The sequence below is a fragment of the Parasteatoda tepidariorum genome, chromosome 1, assembly GCF_982258835.1.
Source record: "Parasteatoda tepidariorum strain Cologne lab strain chromosome 1, Ptep-v5.0, whole genome shotgun sequence".
In the NCBI taxonomy this organism is placed as follows: domain Eukaryota; kingdom Metazoa; phylum Arthropoda; class Arachnida; order Araneae; family Theridiidae; genus Parasteatoda; species Parasteatoda tepidariorum.
The window spans coordinates 129896964-129914117 of record NC_141755.1 but is presented as its reverse complement, the minus strand read 5'-3'; the positions used below and the strand labels follow the sequence as shown (position 1 = coordinate 129914117).

General features: G+C 29.8%; 1 long non-coding RNA gene across 1 annotated transcript in view; it reads right to left on the bottom strand.

Moving 5' to 3' along the window:
- The window catches only part of LOC147816954 (uncharacterized), a 111778-nt gene that overhangs the window by 49424 nt on the left and 45200 nt on the right, over nucleotides 1–17154 (bottom strand). The window contains exon 5 of the long non-coding RNA XR_015429613.1: nucleotides 16238–16291. This is a non-coding gene — a long non-coding RNA (uncharacterized LOC147816954). The remainder of the gene's footprint in view (nucleotides 1–16237; nucleotides 16292–17154) is intronic.

Below are 17154 nucleotides of genomic sequence, written 5' to 3'. Positions count from 1 at the left end.
CAATTATTTTTTTTTCTTTTTAAAACTGTTTTCGTATTTAACGGTCAAAAATCTGACAAAATGCATAAATAGTTTTTAATATTATTTAACTAAAATTCGTAACTGTAATAATAATAAAAAAAGTTTATTATTTATTCTCTACAAACTAATTACTGAATAAATAAGCTTACTTAGCCAGTTATTTTTTTTCCAAATAAAACTCAAAACAACTGGATGCGTAGCCAGATTTTCCACCAAAAAACAAGCACCTTCTAAGTTCTATCATGTTGCAAGCATATAATAGGGTAATATATAATAGGGCAAGTAATATATAATAGGGCAAGTATATAATAGTTCACAATGTTTTAAGCACACAAAGAACATTTTTTATGACTTTCCAAAAAAAGAAAATCATAGTTAGGATCTGTGCAGTAATATTTTTTCCCTATCGTTTTAAGTTCTTAATTTATAAACATAAAATTAATAAAATTCAAAAACATTTTCAAAGACTTTACATAATCATAATAAAATAACTAGTTTCTGATGAATATTGCAGAGAAAATTGTGAAAATCATGCAGTTTTTGTAATTTAGAACGACAATCGACACAGCAAAGGAAAAAAAAATCTTTATAAAAGATAGAAAATTAAGCACTTATCACAAATCCTGAATAAAAAAAGCACCTTTAAGGGCTTTTACAATACTCAAATCAAAAATAAGCACCTTTAAGCACTTTTTAAAAACGCTACACCCCCTGTTAAAGAATGACAAAGACAGAGAACCAACTTGTCGAATGAAAAGTTAATTAATTTAGATGAGAAAACATTTTTAAATACAAATTATTCTTTTAGAACACGTATTCTTTATTTACAAGCAGTGATAGTCTAACTAAGCATTCCATAAATTTTATAATTAATTAATCATTTTAAATAAATGTATATAAAATGAAATGGACACAAATGAAACATATTTATTGCTAATGAAGCGGCAAATTAGTTTTCACACTGCAATGAGTGCTTTAAAATATGAAATGAATAATGAAAATTTATAATTTAAAAGTTACATTCTTATCCACTTTTAAGCTTTTAAGCAAAACAGAAAAAATTTTGTTTTTTAATTTATTAACTTATTCCTTTGGGGTGCTCGGCACGATCTCCAGTTTAAGCCTGTAATAATGTTTATTCTTTTCTTAAAGTTACAGTCCCAGGAAAGCAATGTAGTGTTTTAATAATTACATGTCTTGCACGAGTTTGTATGCAATAATTATATATTTAAATTTACATGTGATGAGTTTTTATTCCGGAAATCTTTATATACTTTCTATTTATATTTATTTTCAATGTATTGCATTACAATGCTAACGGATTGATACACGACCGTAAACAAGTGCAAACTCGAGTGCCTTCAGTGAAGGCACTCTAGTTTGCACTTGTTTATTTGTTCACCTGTTTACTTGTTTATTTTGTTCACTGAAGGCACTCTAGTGCAAACCGGTTTCAGTCGTGTTATCGCTTGCGTCAGTTGCGGTTGTGTTTCTGTGACTTTATGTGCTGTACTTATAGGATTTACAGTTTTGTAATACGCAGTTATTTGCTTATTTTGTGCAGTGTTTATATAATAAATCGAAAAACTTCAATCACGTGTAAAGAAGAAAAAAGGCCGAGATAGCCTGTAGGTAGGGCACTGGGCCCACGTCCAAGAGTTCATGGGTTCGATCCCGACCGGCCGAACATTCCTTGTGCTGTAAATGGCGACCGATGCACGTTAAATCTGTGGAGTCGCAAAGTCCTCCATGTTCCCATAACAAATAAATACCTCTGGGGGTTCTGATCCAGGAGTTTCCTTGTCTTCTGGATTGGGTTCAAAATGACAAGGCTACGGAGTAAAACGTTAGTAGTGGTAAACCCAAAATCGGGTCTGCTGTTCAACGACGGATATAAAATAAAATAAAGTCACTCGTGGAAAAAAAAGGCGATGTAAAAAAGCTAAAGTAAAGGCCCTCGTGAATGCTAAAATATTTTCAAGCCTCGAAATATCACGAAGATTGAAGGTCATTTTTGAAGTTAGCGAACGACGCATAGAAAAGAAAATTGAGTCAGGAGACCAATTGAGGCCGAAAAGAAAGAAAAGATGCGGCAGAATCTTATACTGCGTCGAATAATTTAGCTAAAGACTGTATACTAATATTTTGAATAAATTGTTCCGATAGAATTTAAGCTTTTATATTCTCTTCAGTGGCTCGCTGAAAGCAATCTTTTTGGGAAAATTATTCGAATTATTAGATTGTACAATACGTGGCGACGATTCAAGTTGGCTTTTATGGTCTTTCGTTTTGTTTAAATATGCAATTTGTTCCCCTTAATAACTAAGTTTTTCGTTGTTAGTATTAATTGTAATAGAAATTTATTTCTAAAATTAAAATACGTGTCAAAATTGCGTTAGCACATGAATTAGTTTAATTTGCTTAAACTTTTTATTATTTTAAGTTGAACATGACAAACGAAATTGAGCAGAATCTTTCTGAATCTCTATTTGCATGTATTCTTTTTAAACTACCACTAACATGGAAGAATAATATCAAACTTTGGTTTGTTAAGGAATTTTGATTTATCAGGAATTACTAACGACTAAACGAAATATAGCAATATTATAGCAGCTATAGACACAGACTTAAACGGCAGTTTCAGATATTTTGTTTCATCTTCCAGCTGCTAACAAATATAATACTCTTATAGGAAGTCTTATTGCGGAATTTATAGACTCTGAAAATAAACAAATTCTCAAACTTCTTTCTGCATTATAATTATCGGACGAAAAACCGTCACAAATGCAAACGCTGAATGGTACGGTGCGAAAAAAAAACGGATCATCCTGAATAATATTTGATGTAAAAATCGATTTTCACGATTGTGATTTGTAATTGCGACAATATCTTTCTCGTGCTGTTGCTACCCAGTCTCGATCACACGCAACGTGACGCTGCACACACTGATAAAAGCAACCGAAGAGTGATCAAGCACACTACCATGATATTAAAACATCTCTCATAAGCAGCGCTCAAAATATGGTAATCTTAATACAGCGCTCCCGGCCTCTCATAAAAACAGCAATGAATCATACAGCGATATCCATTGATAGAATTCTATCCAAAATGACATTCTGGTGTAAGAGTAACCAGGGCCCACTAAAGGAAGGAGCAGCTACAGTTCGTTCACCAGGAATTGGCACTTGGCTCCACCGATTCTGACGAAGAGTTTATTCCGGCGCAGGCGTAAGAGGAGAAAAGTCTCCGTGCTTGGAATTGAGACAACCCTTAATGCATGCCAAACGTAAAGGGTGAATTCTTTTTCAGTCACTTACTTCGCTTCATCATCTATAATTCTACCTTTCGTTACTCTAATGAAATATATTACAGCAAAATGTCTCAAAAGGACAAACTATAGACTCAAAAGAGAGAAATATCATGAAATTTATGAAATATTTAATGTTAATAAAATGCACGTAAAGATTGCTAAATAAATATTTTTCTTATCCGATTGCCAAATAGCAAGCTTGGTCAGGATTGTTCACTTCCTTCTCCCAAAGATAGAGAAATAGTATCGTCGGATACCACGTGATGAAGGCGGAAACAACTGCCAACTTCTAGTGAATGATCTATTATCCGGATATAATACCTAATATCTAATTAGAATATCTAATACGTTTTAGTTCATAAAACAGTTAGCTCCTAGCATTACAATCTTATGAAACTTTCTTTTTCCTCTCGAAAAGATAAGTTATAAAAACACAATTGTTTCATAATTAGCATTCATATAAAATAAATGAAACAGTCTTGCTCTAGCGCCTTCTTAAAAGATTGTAAAAATTTCCATTATTCGGAATTATTTTGCGTAAGCAAAGTAGTTCTATCAATTATAATATATTAATAATAAGAATATTTAATACATAATATAATAATTTTTTTTTAATCATGCGTTTTAATATTTACTTGCAATAGTTTTTATTCGCATTTTGCATTGATTAATTAATCTTTTTTAAAAATAAATTGTGACATTTTGTTCGATACTAAACATTTAAAATGAATTGATTCATTTGGTGGTAAGCAAATATTTGTATTTATACTTTGCATGTAATCTTCGCATTGGGCAACAAATTGATTTATTTAATAAATTAGAGTTAAATTATGCACGCATGGTTTTATTTTTAGTCCCAGAATTTTGTACTTATTTTTCATTTTAAAAATTAAACGTAAATTTTTATCATTGCATATTGAAAATTTAAACATTTTTGTTACATTAAATAAATAATCTCAGGAAACTAAAGCGGCAAAATATTACTCGATTAAAAACTTTATTCGCTTCGAAAAATATTCAAACAAGAAATAACAGTATACATGTTTCAAACACTCAAAAACAGGCGCCCATTTTCAAAACTTGCCAGATGTGAATCGGAAGAAACAAAAGGGATTTGAATTATAAAACGAAGAGCTGCTTATGAAAAATGGAATGAATAGCAGGAAGATACAAAAGTTAAAAAAAACCACAGAAGCCAAAAGAGAAAGAAAAAAAAAAAAGATACCCTGACCATTTTTCCACCCCTGTTTCTCATAAGCGTATAGCCGTCTTTCTGCCACCTCATATTAATTTTATTCACCATAATTGTCATAACATTTCTGCATTCCATATTTCCGTTTTGCACACATTTAACATTTACAACCTTCTAACTTTACTTAACCTCCGAACTTACCTTCTTCCGCTCGTTTGATGTTGACAGTGGATTTAATCGCTTCTATACTGGGTTCACCTTGGCTAAACTAACTAGACTCAAACTTCTTCAAATCCTTACAGAGATCTTTCTTTAAGAACTTAACAGTTTTTTCCCCGTTCGTTATAAAATTAGGCCTTTTAACAAAAACCAAATTTAGATCTCTTACAGATTCTATTAGCTTTAATGATCACTGTGGTATTTACTACATTCATTGTCAGTGAGAGATTTGCTATATCGGATAAACTAGACGCGCTTTAAAATTTAGACTTAAAGAAACATAATTGCCTGCTATCAAAACATCATCCATTGCAGCAAACTGTTGGAATTATGGGCATAAATTCAATTTCGACGATGTCGAAATTATTTCCATCACTGCCACATAAGCTCATCTTGGAATCTTATTTTATTCAAATAAATGCTTATTCCCCTCTCAACGATATCAGATCCTCACCACTTCTCCATAACGAGTGGAAATGCATTTTACCTTGATTTGTCTCTCACGGTCACTGTGGTTTCTCTTGTCTCTCTCGAGTACTGTGGTTTTTTTCTAGCTCTGTTTCTCACTTTTATTTTTTCCATTTTTTGTGGACAACTTTTTGTTTTATTTTAAACTTACGTTTCTTATCATTCACGTTCGGCTTGTCTTGAAAACGGGCGCCTGCTTTGAGCGCTTGAAACATGCCGACTGTTATTTCCCATTAATATGTTTTTTGAAGCGATCGAAATTTTTAATCTTGTAAAATCTTTGTTATAATTCAAAAATGGAAAGTTCACATTACTTTTAACTATATAATAATGCATAAAAAAAGTTTGATAAATAATTAGCCGAAAATACGTCTTCACTCAATTTATTTTATAACAAATGAGCATCTTCAAATTATATTAGTAGGGGTGCACAATCTTTTTGAACGAAGGGCCACATGGACAGCAGATTAACCAACGAAGAGCTGCAAGCCAAAGTACTTAGACAAACATGTTTAGTAATTGTAAGTAGTGATTACTATATAAACATCATTGTTCAAGGCACTAAATTATTTTTATCAGTTAACCTTGTAATAATACGTTGGTATAAAATTAAATATTTTTAAACGTTTAAAATAAAAATAAAAACTTTGAAATTGATTACTTAGAAAATAAAATACAATCAGAATAAACTTATCAGGAAAAAAATTCAGATTAAATTAAAATAATTAAAAACAATGGGAATATTCATGTTTGTTTTAATCACATTATATAATACTTAAGTCCACTTAATCATAAATTTTAACATAAAAAATTTGTTCAGTGAATTAAATTAAAAAAAAATTAATATTCTAGTTATCAACATTAAAGAAAATTAAATACTTTGATTTAAAGAAAGTTCTTAGCGTTAAAAATGATTAAAATTGAAACCCTTGCAGCTTAAAATAAGATTCAACATTTATTAAGGAATATACTTAAACTTTGAAAGATTTATTTTTGGCTGAGAAAGGGGCAAAGGGCTGAGAAAGGAAAGAAAGAAAACATTAATTTTGAAGGAACTATTTCCTTAATAAATAAAAAAACTATAAGATACTTGCTTACAATTCCTTATGACCCATACTTTTTAAACATAACACTATTAACAATTAATTCACGTGTGTTAGCAATAAATTAAAATTTGCATTACTTTATGATACTTAAATTTATTATTTTTTTACAGTTAAAATTTAATGATATACAAATCATTTCTCTGCATATAATTATAAATGATGTAAAATGGTTAAAAAATTTTCTTAATGGCATATTCCACAATTTTAAACACTTTAAAATATTGTGATGGTTTGATCTACTTGATCATGTGATAGCTTTTTCGGGTTATTAAATGAAAATTTAATGATTTTGTTTAAAGACTGCTCCTTAACCTTGAACATGACAAATTCATTTATACAGAAGCTGTTGTGGTCAGTATTAATTTTAGGGCATATAACTTAATTAGTTTGGGAATTTGTCCCATATTGAGCTCTTCCTTTCCAGATTTTTAAATTGCGAGAATACGAATCGAGATATGTGATTTTCAAATTGCGAGAAGACTCACAATGTATAATTTTTAAAACGTGTGAATATGAATAGCGATATGTGGTTTTTAAATCACGTGAATATAAATCGGGGTTGTGGGATTTTTGAATTGCGAGAAGAGTAATAACGTATGATTTTTTAAACGCTAAAATATGAATCGCGATTTGTGATTTTAAATCTCAAGAATACGAATCGCGATAGATGATTTTTAATGTTAGTATGAAATCTCGTTAATGTTAATATGAAATGCAATTTTTAGATAGCGAGAATACGAATTACGATGTGTGACTTTTAAATTGCAACTGTCAAAAAATAAACGTGCGAAAAAATACTTATATTTGCGTTGATATCGACACAGAGCAAGTGAGTGATTAATTTAATGCGCGATTCAAAACTCGCATGCCGTGAAAATATAGCAATAAAGATATGAGGATGTTTTGAACCGTGGGGAAAGGCGTAGGTTCCCATCGTAAATAAAAAGGGATTTTAATAGTTATAACTACCGAAAAAAACTATTAAAATCCCTTTATATTTACGATGAAATCGGCATAACTAGCGTCAAAAAGTAATGTATTGAAATGTGCGCGATTCGCATAAAAAATATGAGGACTTTCAAAACCTTGTTGAAGTGTGTAGCAGTTATAATTGCTAAAATAACGATTCATAAATAATTTGATTTGCGATAAAATCGTCACAAATAAACCACTTCAAAAAATGGGTAGCTCAATGAGTGAATCGTTACTCGCAATTCACAATAATGTCGTGCTAAAAATATCGCGATTTTGAAAACTTACGCTGAAATGCGCAGCAATAACTGCCGAAAAAATGATCAAAAGTCATTTAGATTTATGATGCTGTTTACTCAAATAAAGCGTCTCATAACTTTCAAGATGTTAGAACATATTTCGATTTCATAAAAAAAAAAATCGCGATTTCAGAAACTACGTGAAAATGGGTAGCAATAATTATCGAAAAGTCATTGAATTTTCGACGAAATCACCACACACGAAGAGGGTCAATAATAATGTCGAATTAAAATATTGGGATTTACAAAACTATGCGTAAATCCGTAGCATTAACCATTGAGAAACTACATTGGTTGAGATTTTGTGCATCAAAAATTTGATTGCGCAATATTATTTTATTTTAAATCCGTCGTAGAACATCCGACCCAGTTTTTTGGGTTTACGACTACTAATCTTCAACTCCTAATTTCGAACCAATCCAGAAGACAAGGAAACTCCTGGATCAGTACCCCCAGAGGTATGATTTGTTATGGGAACATGAAGGATTTTGTGACTCGACAGATTTAATGTGCATCAGTAACCATTGTAGGCTGGGATCGAACCCAAGAACTCTTTGAAATGGGCCCGGTGCTATCCCAACCAGGCTATCCCAGCCTGTTTGCGCAATTTAAAATTTCCGAACTTTTTTTTATTTATTTTTTAAAATTGCTAATTTTTAAAATTATGTTTAGGTTGCTGCCACAGGCTATACATACGGCTGTTCAGGTCGTATGCTGTGCCTCTCTACTTAAAGCAATTAAAAATAAATTTATTTAAATGATTTGGTCAGACATTTTCTCAATATATCCTTCAATGATGTTTATTTTTAAAGATCAAGTGCCATTGCCTGGATTACATTTGTCCGGTATACCATTACAATGCTCGTAAAGTAACTACATAGCCCCGTTTGGGCAATACCTTCAAAATTAAAAAAACTGAAATATTTATAATTTCAACGTTCAATAAATATAAATTTATGAAGAGTTTTTAAGCAGCAATAAAAAAATACATTGCCAAAAAAGTACTATGTTTCCCCAATTGGGACAATTTTCTTTTGAAATAAATTGAAAAGTATGCATTAAAGTTTGCTTGTGTGATTATTTAACAAATGAAGATTTCTTTTAATTGAATGAGACATTTCTTCTTATCCTACCACAAACACCACATTCAATTCTCCTATTTTAGGCCAAGCATAGAAATTCTATAAAATGTGGTGTTATTTTCATTGAACTATGCTTACATTACATTCATTAAGACACAAAAAAAATTTCATGCATGAATTTTTTTTTAAGAAATAGAATGGGGCGTATAGGCACCCATTCACCAAAACAATGAACAAACCATTTAGCTGAATGCTTGTTTTTTATGATTTTTTTAATTTTATTTACTGACTTGCAACTTTAATCCATCATAAAAACATAATGATAAATCTCAAATGGAATAATTATGCATTTTCAAAAAATTTCATTTGTCATTTAACGTTTTAAGTTAAAAGAAAACTTCAATAGCATAAAAAATTTTCTCAGCAGAAAGTGTTCACTCCAATTGAATTATTGTTAGTTTTTGGGTGTCTTAAGAGCCTTTGACAATTGCAGAAAAATAAAATTAGTGAAAAAAATTCCCCACAATGTTAATAAAAAAATATTTATTGAAATGGCGCGTATGCTCAACTTTGGCCGAAAATGGGTTAAAATGAAGTGAATCTAAAATTAGACCACACGAAATTTTAGATAAGAGTAAAAACAAAATTAAGACGATTAAAAGTGATAAAAAAATTGAAAAGCGAATTAAGGCAAATAAGAAGGACTGCGTTAGACTTTAGAATGAACTGGCCCTTAGTAATTAAAACTTTTTTACCAATAAAATAGGTCCCTATCAAATATAATATTAAACTTCCACTTTAAGATATACACGAAAAGTAAATAATTTATGATAAATGTAAAAATACCGTTGTTTTTGAATCAGTAATAATTTCATAAGATATTGAAACTAAAATATCTAGATTAGTTGTAATATTAATGAAGGGATTCATATCAATCAAGGGATTCATATTAATCAGATTCATATTAATCAAATGCTTCATATTCATCAGATTCATATTAAGATAATTTTATTTTAGTCTGGGCAAATATGAATTCCAAAATGCCGTTTAAAAGCAAAAGTAGAATAATTTATATCTTTCTTTTCAGCACTAGTCACTTTATATTTTAGTTAACTAATCACTTATGCTTTCTTGGGCGCTTTCTGAGAACAGCTTTATTTAAATAAAGGATTTGAAACTTCTAACACTGGATTAAATGAATCAAAACTCCGACCCAAATCGGCTCAGATACGACCTATAATAACGAGAAATATATGAACAAAGTGTTTTATTATTATTTTTTTTTTTATAATTATAATATACTTCCGATATTATTATGTTATAAAAGGATACGAATTCCACTTTTGTATGCATCAAAATTACTAAGTATTTAAATTATTAAATCAGAATACATATAAACTATTTTTTCGTTCCATAAATTTACTTTAAAATAATTAGTATAACAATGAATTAGTATAGTTATGTGGTGACTAGTGCACGCTAAATCTGTTGGGTGACAAAGTCCTCCATGTTCCGTTAACAAATTATGCCTTTGAGGATTGGAGATTGATCGTTCTCTAGTTCAGGTCAAAATTACGTCCTGTAGATGATTGATTGAATGGATGGATGTATGAATGGGTTCGCTCTATAAGTGGGTGTGACGTATGGGTGTGGCAGTTGTCGAATTCTTGGCCATAGATGCCGAAACTGGAGAACAAGATCACACCCCCAGTGCCTTAATGGCTACGACAATAACAAAAATAATAGTTATCTATAAAAATGAAATTGAAATGCCTGCTCTATGGTAAATAATGGCTACATGATAAATAATGCTATATGATAAATAATGGCTGCCATATGCTATATCTAATGCCACTTACCAATGTCAGCAAGCCTGCTTAGTGTAACTAAGCTAATGTAAGGAAGAAGTGCTTCAGTGACGCCATCTCTGGCCAAAACTGTGAATTCAATGACACACACGTCACAGCCTATTACAGGGCGGACACATTCATATATCCACTTATTCATCCACAGATCATAATTTCAAGCTGAACCCGAGAACAATCAATCTCTAATTCAGTACCCCAGAGGTATGATTTGTTTTGTGAACATAGAAGACTTAGTGACCCGACAGAATTAACGTGCACCACTCACCATTTACTACACGGGGAGTTTTCGGTCGGCGGTGATAGAACTCACGACCTCTTGGACATGAACCCAACGCATTGTTTACCAGGCTATACAGGCCCTACTTAAAATTCCAAATCTTACATATTTCTATTTCCTATTTGGGACCAAACCTTTTTGTGAAAAAAATTTCAAAAAAGTTCTTATAGATACTATAGATATTTCTTATGTATAAACCAGTTTACTTATAATGCAAAATGATATAAAATTGCAATTTTTGAATAAAATGTAATGAATGAATTGTAAGGTATACAATTTTTGCATCGTTATAAAAAATGCAATTTAAAATGACGAAATACAAAATTTAGGAAAATCATTCGAATTCCTGAGAATTTTTTTAAAAATGCGTAAGTCGTATTGTTTGAAAAAGTCTTATGTTTAAAAATTAAGGGAATCTGTCGAACGCTTACATTACATTCATTAGGATATCTTAATTATATTTTATTTAAGAAATAAAATGGTGCGTATAGACACTATACACCAAACCAATGAACGAACCATTTGTTGAACGCTTGTTTTCTTATGAATTTTTTTATTTTTTAATATTTTTTTCATTTACTGATTTGCAACTTTAATCCATCATAAAATCATGATAATTTATCTCAAAAGTAATAATTAGACATTTTCAAAAAATTTCATTTGTCAATAACCATTTTATGTTTAAAAAAACTTTAATAGTTTAAAAATTTCCCTACAGAAAGTGTTTACTCCAATTGAATTACAATTAATTTTTGGGGTTCTTAAGAATCCTTGATAATAGCAGAAAAATAAAATTAGTGAGAAATATACGTCATAGTGATAATAAAAAATATTTATTAAAACGGTGCGTTTGCACAACTTTGGCAGAAAATGGGTAAAAATTAATTGAATATAAGTGTAGACCACACGAAACGTTAGGGAAAAGTAAAAACAAAATTAAGAGGATTAAAAGCGATAAAAAAAATTAAAAGTGAATTAAGGCAAATAAGAAGGATTGCGCTAGAATTTGCAATGAACGGGTCCTTAGTACTTAAAACTTTAGAGGTATTTTTTAAAACAAATTTGGATTTTTGACGTCCAAAATATGGGGGTAGTAGTACACTGCTCCTAATAATTTCACAGGGGAACAATAAAAACTTAAGACTCATTAATACAGATTCACTTCTTAGCATAATTCGATAAATCACGATAATTTTTTTAAGCATATTGCACATTTTCGCACATAAATATAAAACGAATTTATCCGTAAATAATTGCATGTAAAGAATAATTTTAAGTATTTTTTATCATATTATTTAATAGCAGTTTAAAAACGTTCGAATAGCAAGGTATACTGATTTTCACATAATTTTGAAGTATTTAATTTTAAATGTTAGAATACAAAATTTAAGAAATTTCAACGAAGCATTTTTAAAGATTGGATTTTGCAGAAACTATTCAACCGATTTTATTCCATTTTTTTTTTCATTTGAAATTACTTTAAAATAAAGTAAATTTGTAAAATGATTTGCATACTTTAAAACTCAAAATTTATTAATTATTTTAAAATAAATTTAGAAAAAAAATAACTTTTATAAAAACATTTATAAAAGCTTGAAAAAGAATTCTCTTATTAATTTTAAGACAGAGTCACACAAAGAGACATAAGTATTTAAGAATCCAATTGAAAGATTATTTTCTGAAGTTAATAGGTAATATTTTTTTAGAAATATGCGCATTAAGATAACTCCCGAAATTTATCATAGTCTAAATGTTTTTGAACAAATCATTATTTCTAAATTTTTCTGCTTTAATGACTTTTGATTAAATTTCAGAAATTTCAGTTAAATAGTGGGAGCAATATAAAATACATTTTTTTATATATAAATACATAGCTTTCTTATTACTGTAAAGCCATTAATGTAAAATGCAGAAACATCCAGAGTTAGCTGTTACATCCCCGAAATTCCTCTTAATCTAAAGGTTTTGGAACAATACAAGAGTTTTAAAAGTGGAAGTAGAAAAATTTATGTCTTTCTTTTCAGCGCTAATCAATTTATATTTTAGTTAACTAATCAATTATGCTTTCTTAGGCTCTTTCTGAGAACAGCTCCATCTAAATAAAGTTTTTTAAACTTCTAACACGGGATCAAATGAATAAAAATTGTGTAAGAAATCAGCTCAGATATGACTCATAATAACGTGAAAAATATGAACAAAGTGGTTTATTATTATTATTTTTTGGTTTATTATCATAATACTTCCGATATTATTCGATAAAAAAAGATACGAATTCTACTTTTTGTCTGCATAAACATTACTAAATATTAAAAATTTATTTATTAATTCTGAATATATATTCAATTTTTTTTAATTTTCAAGTCATTAGTATAACAACGAATTTGTATAGTTATATGATGACCAGTGGACGTTAAATATGTCGTATCACAAAGTCCTTCCAGTTCCTATAACAAATTATGCCTCAAAGGTACTGGATTGGATATTGATCGTTCTGTTGTTCAGATCAAAATTACTGTATGTGAATGAATGAATGAATGAATGGATGTATGAATAGGTCCGCTCTATAAACGGGTGTGACGTATGGGTGTGGCAGAAGTTGAATTCGTGGCCACATATGACTCTTTCTCTCAATACTCGATCTAGGGGCTCCCTCGTCTTCTTGATTGGGTTCAAAATTACAAGACTAAGGAGTTCAACATTAGTAGTCGTAAGCTCATAAAATTTGGTCGGCTGTTCAACGACGGTTATAAATTAAAATGTAGTCATGTAGGAACGAAACGAAATTGAAATCGCTGCTATATGATAAATATATTTCTATTTATGAGGTCAAGCGGGTTTCCTTTATTAGTTTAAAGTATGTCGATCTTTTGAAGTTAGTTTATTATTAGTCTTAGTGTCGCTTGAATTTAATTCATAGTTGATTTTCAAATCCCATTAAATTAGTATTGTTTTAGATTAATTGCAAACCTATGCGTTATTAAAATAAATCATGTTTTGCTCTTAGTTGGTGTTTTCCATTTATGGTGCAAATATAGTTATTTAAATCATGTTATATATCATATAATAAATAGTAAATAAACTATTTTCTGTTAAATATTTCTTTTCTGCACTTCCAATATTAATTTAGAATTATCATTCAATAATTAAGTTCAAAATTAAGATTCCGTTATTCCTTATCAAATGGCCGGTATCAATTAAGAAAATGTCAGACAAGCGAGCGTTAGAATCGATTTAAGTTTAATGTTGCTAAAATACAAAATTGATTTCTTTTTATGTAAAAAAACTGTGAATATTAAATGTTGCAAAATCTTGGATAGCCGTGGTGGTTGAGGGGATAGAGCGCTCACCCTCATATGAAGTGGCTGGTTGAATTCTGCACCCGGCTTGCACCGACAGCAGTGCTAACGTAAAAATATCCTTAGTGGTAGACGGATAATGGGTTCAAGCGATCCTGAAAGGCTTTCGTTTTTTTCCGCTCCATGTAGCGCAAATGGGGGTTAGCTTCATCGAGAAGTCTTCCACGAAGGCGAATTTCTCCCTATACATGATCCAGGAGTTTCCTTGTCTTCTGGATGGGGTTCAATATTACAAGGCTACGGAGTTGAATATTAGTAGTCGTAAACCGGAAATTGGGTCAACTTTTCAATGACGGTCATAAAAAAATTACAAATTTTGTAGAATATGCATAAAAAAATAACCATAAAGAAGTATTGCTTCTGGGTTTTTTTAAAAGCATTTTTTTTAAAATTTGTATTAAATAATTTGTTTTGATACTTTTACTTCATTCAAGTTATTTTGGTATTGAACTAAATTGGTAAAATATTTTTGAAACGAGTGTGATATACTAATAGCCAATTTTACGGTGCATTTCGTATATTGATTGGTAAATGAAATATTTTCTATCAAATGTCAATTTATTTTAAGTTATTGGAATTGATTTACAATAAACATATAGTTGATAAATTCCGCTTAAACAATATTAGTAACAATCATGTAAGCATTAAAAATTATTCAACTGGAAAAAATCTTTCAAAAACCATGTTTCAAATTTGTTTCCATAATTTTAGAAATTTTACAAAATCAAATTCAATGATATATTCTTTGTGGATAAACCAGCGAGTTTCAAAACAAAATTTGCAATTTTAACAATATTTAAATTTTGAAAAAGGAAAATTTAAAAATCATACTTTATTTTAATTCTACAAGACGTAGTATTTTTTTTAAGTCACTCTTCAAATTCTTTAAACTATCTATGATATAAACACAGATAAAAAATTGCTATTGTATTTTTATATTTATTAAAAAAAAAACTTTTTCGTGAATTTTATTTCGCAAAATGCAATTTGCTAACATATTTTAGCTAATAATAGCATGAAATTTATAAATACAACTTTCTTTTTCAGTTTACTGCCCGAATAGATTCAATATTATACATAAGAAAAGTTTATTATAAATCAATAAGTATTCATTTCTTGGCAGTGTTTTAGTGGGAAAGGTTTCAAAAAATAAAAAAAAAATATCTCTGCAAAAATAAATAAATAAAGGGTTAATAATTATTTGCATCTAGAGTAAAAAACTTAAAATTCTGTTGTTGTTTCTAATGCCACCTGACAATACCAGCAAGCCTGCTTGGTGAAACTAAGCGAATTTAAGGCAAAAGTGCGTTTCTTGTGTTTCAGTGGCGCCATCTATGGCCAAAAATACTAATTCAGTCACGCGTACGTCGCATTTCTTTTACACGGCGGACACATTCATATATCCAATTATTCATTCACAGATCGTGATTTTAACCTGAAACTGAGAACGATCAATCTTTAATTCAGTACCCCAGAGATATGATTTGTTTTGTGAACATAGATGACTGTGTGACCCGACAGGTTTAACGTGCACCATTCACCATTTATTGCAAGTGGAGTCTTCGGTCAGCGATGATCGAACTTATGATCACTTGGACATGGGTCCATCACCATAACAAGCAGGCTATCCTGGCAGTACTTAATATTCTATACCTTAAATACTTCCATTTCCCATTTGGAATCAATCCTTTATGTGAAGAAAATTTCAAAAAATTTATTATGCATGTATAGATATTTCTTACGTATGAACCAGTTTACTTATAGTGCAAAACAACGTAACAAAATTGTAATTTTTGAATAAAAAATATTAATTCTCAAACCAAGTGTCCTTCTGTTTTGCATTATATCAAAAAGGTAACACAGTTTTGTCAAAAACAGGAATAGAATAAAAGACCTCTGTAAACAGCATCACTTTACCGTAAGACAAGTTTCGGTTTGGCATAATCCGTTTATCAATTGAAAATTAGATAGCGATATTAAAAAAGCAACAGATATTAGAAAATTTAAATTTTTGGACAAAACACTTAAAGATTTCAAAGTTGATAAGAATGAGAATTTTAATCTTACCTGTATTTTGTTGTATACTACGTTATACAGCTCATATCACATCATAGCTCTTTCCTATAAGAAAAATTGTTGCTGTAGTAAAACCATAGTTAAAAAATAACAGCAGTCTAAATAGTACAATTAAAAATTCAGGGTATGCTACTACTCCCTATGGGGGTTGGAAAAGATTGGGTTCCGTCTCCAGACATAACTCCCTCATGTTTTTCAAATTCCAATACCAAGATATTATAACGAGCATACTATGAATTTAAATTATAACTTTACAAGCTCAATGAGTGACAATTTAATGGAAAAACCACATCGTTTTTCTGCTGCTTTTATAACCTTTTTATAGATAATATTCTCCCATTCGGGTTTTCATACTCAAAATATCATATTTAGGTAATCGCTTTTTTTATCAGTGTACCAAATTCATCGTGAAATCCATTACTGTTTGAAATTTATTTTGTCAGCGAGTTTTTTTCAGCCAGGATTAAGTTTTAATTCCGACATTTTGATGTGATGTTAGTACCAGTTGCCTCTTCTCACATCACGTTACGTAAATCTATATAGTTTAAATAATTTTCAGACCTTGTTTGCATGGTATTTAAAACTCAAATATTTTCAATATATTACGACATTCTGAAACGTACTAAAACATTTTAGCGGCTCTGAGAGAAACATTGAGGCATTTTATCATGGTTAATAAAAATCAGAATTTGTTTAACAAAGTATAAATTAAACAAAAGTCTTTTTTTTAATTCCAATTATATTTTTTCATTTTTTTTAAAGGTTTTCACATTTAGCGATCAGAGAACGCTGACAAAATGTAAAAGTAACTTTCAATATTATTTAACAATGGTACTGCAACTAAAACTCTTAATAGTATTACCAATAAAAAAATTTATTATTTATTCATTGCAAACAAATTATGGAAT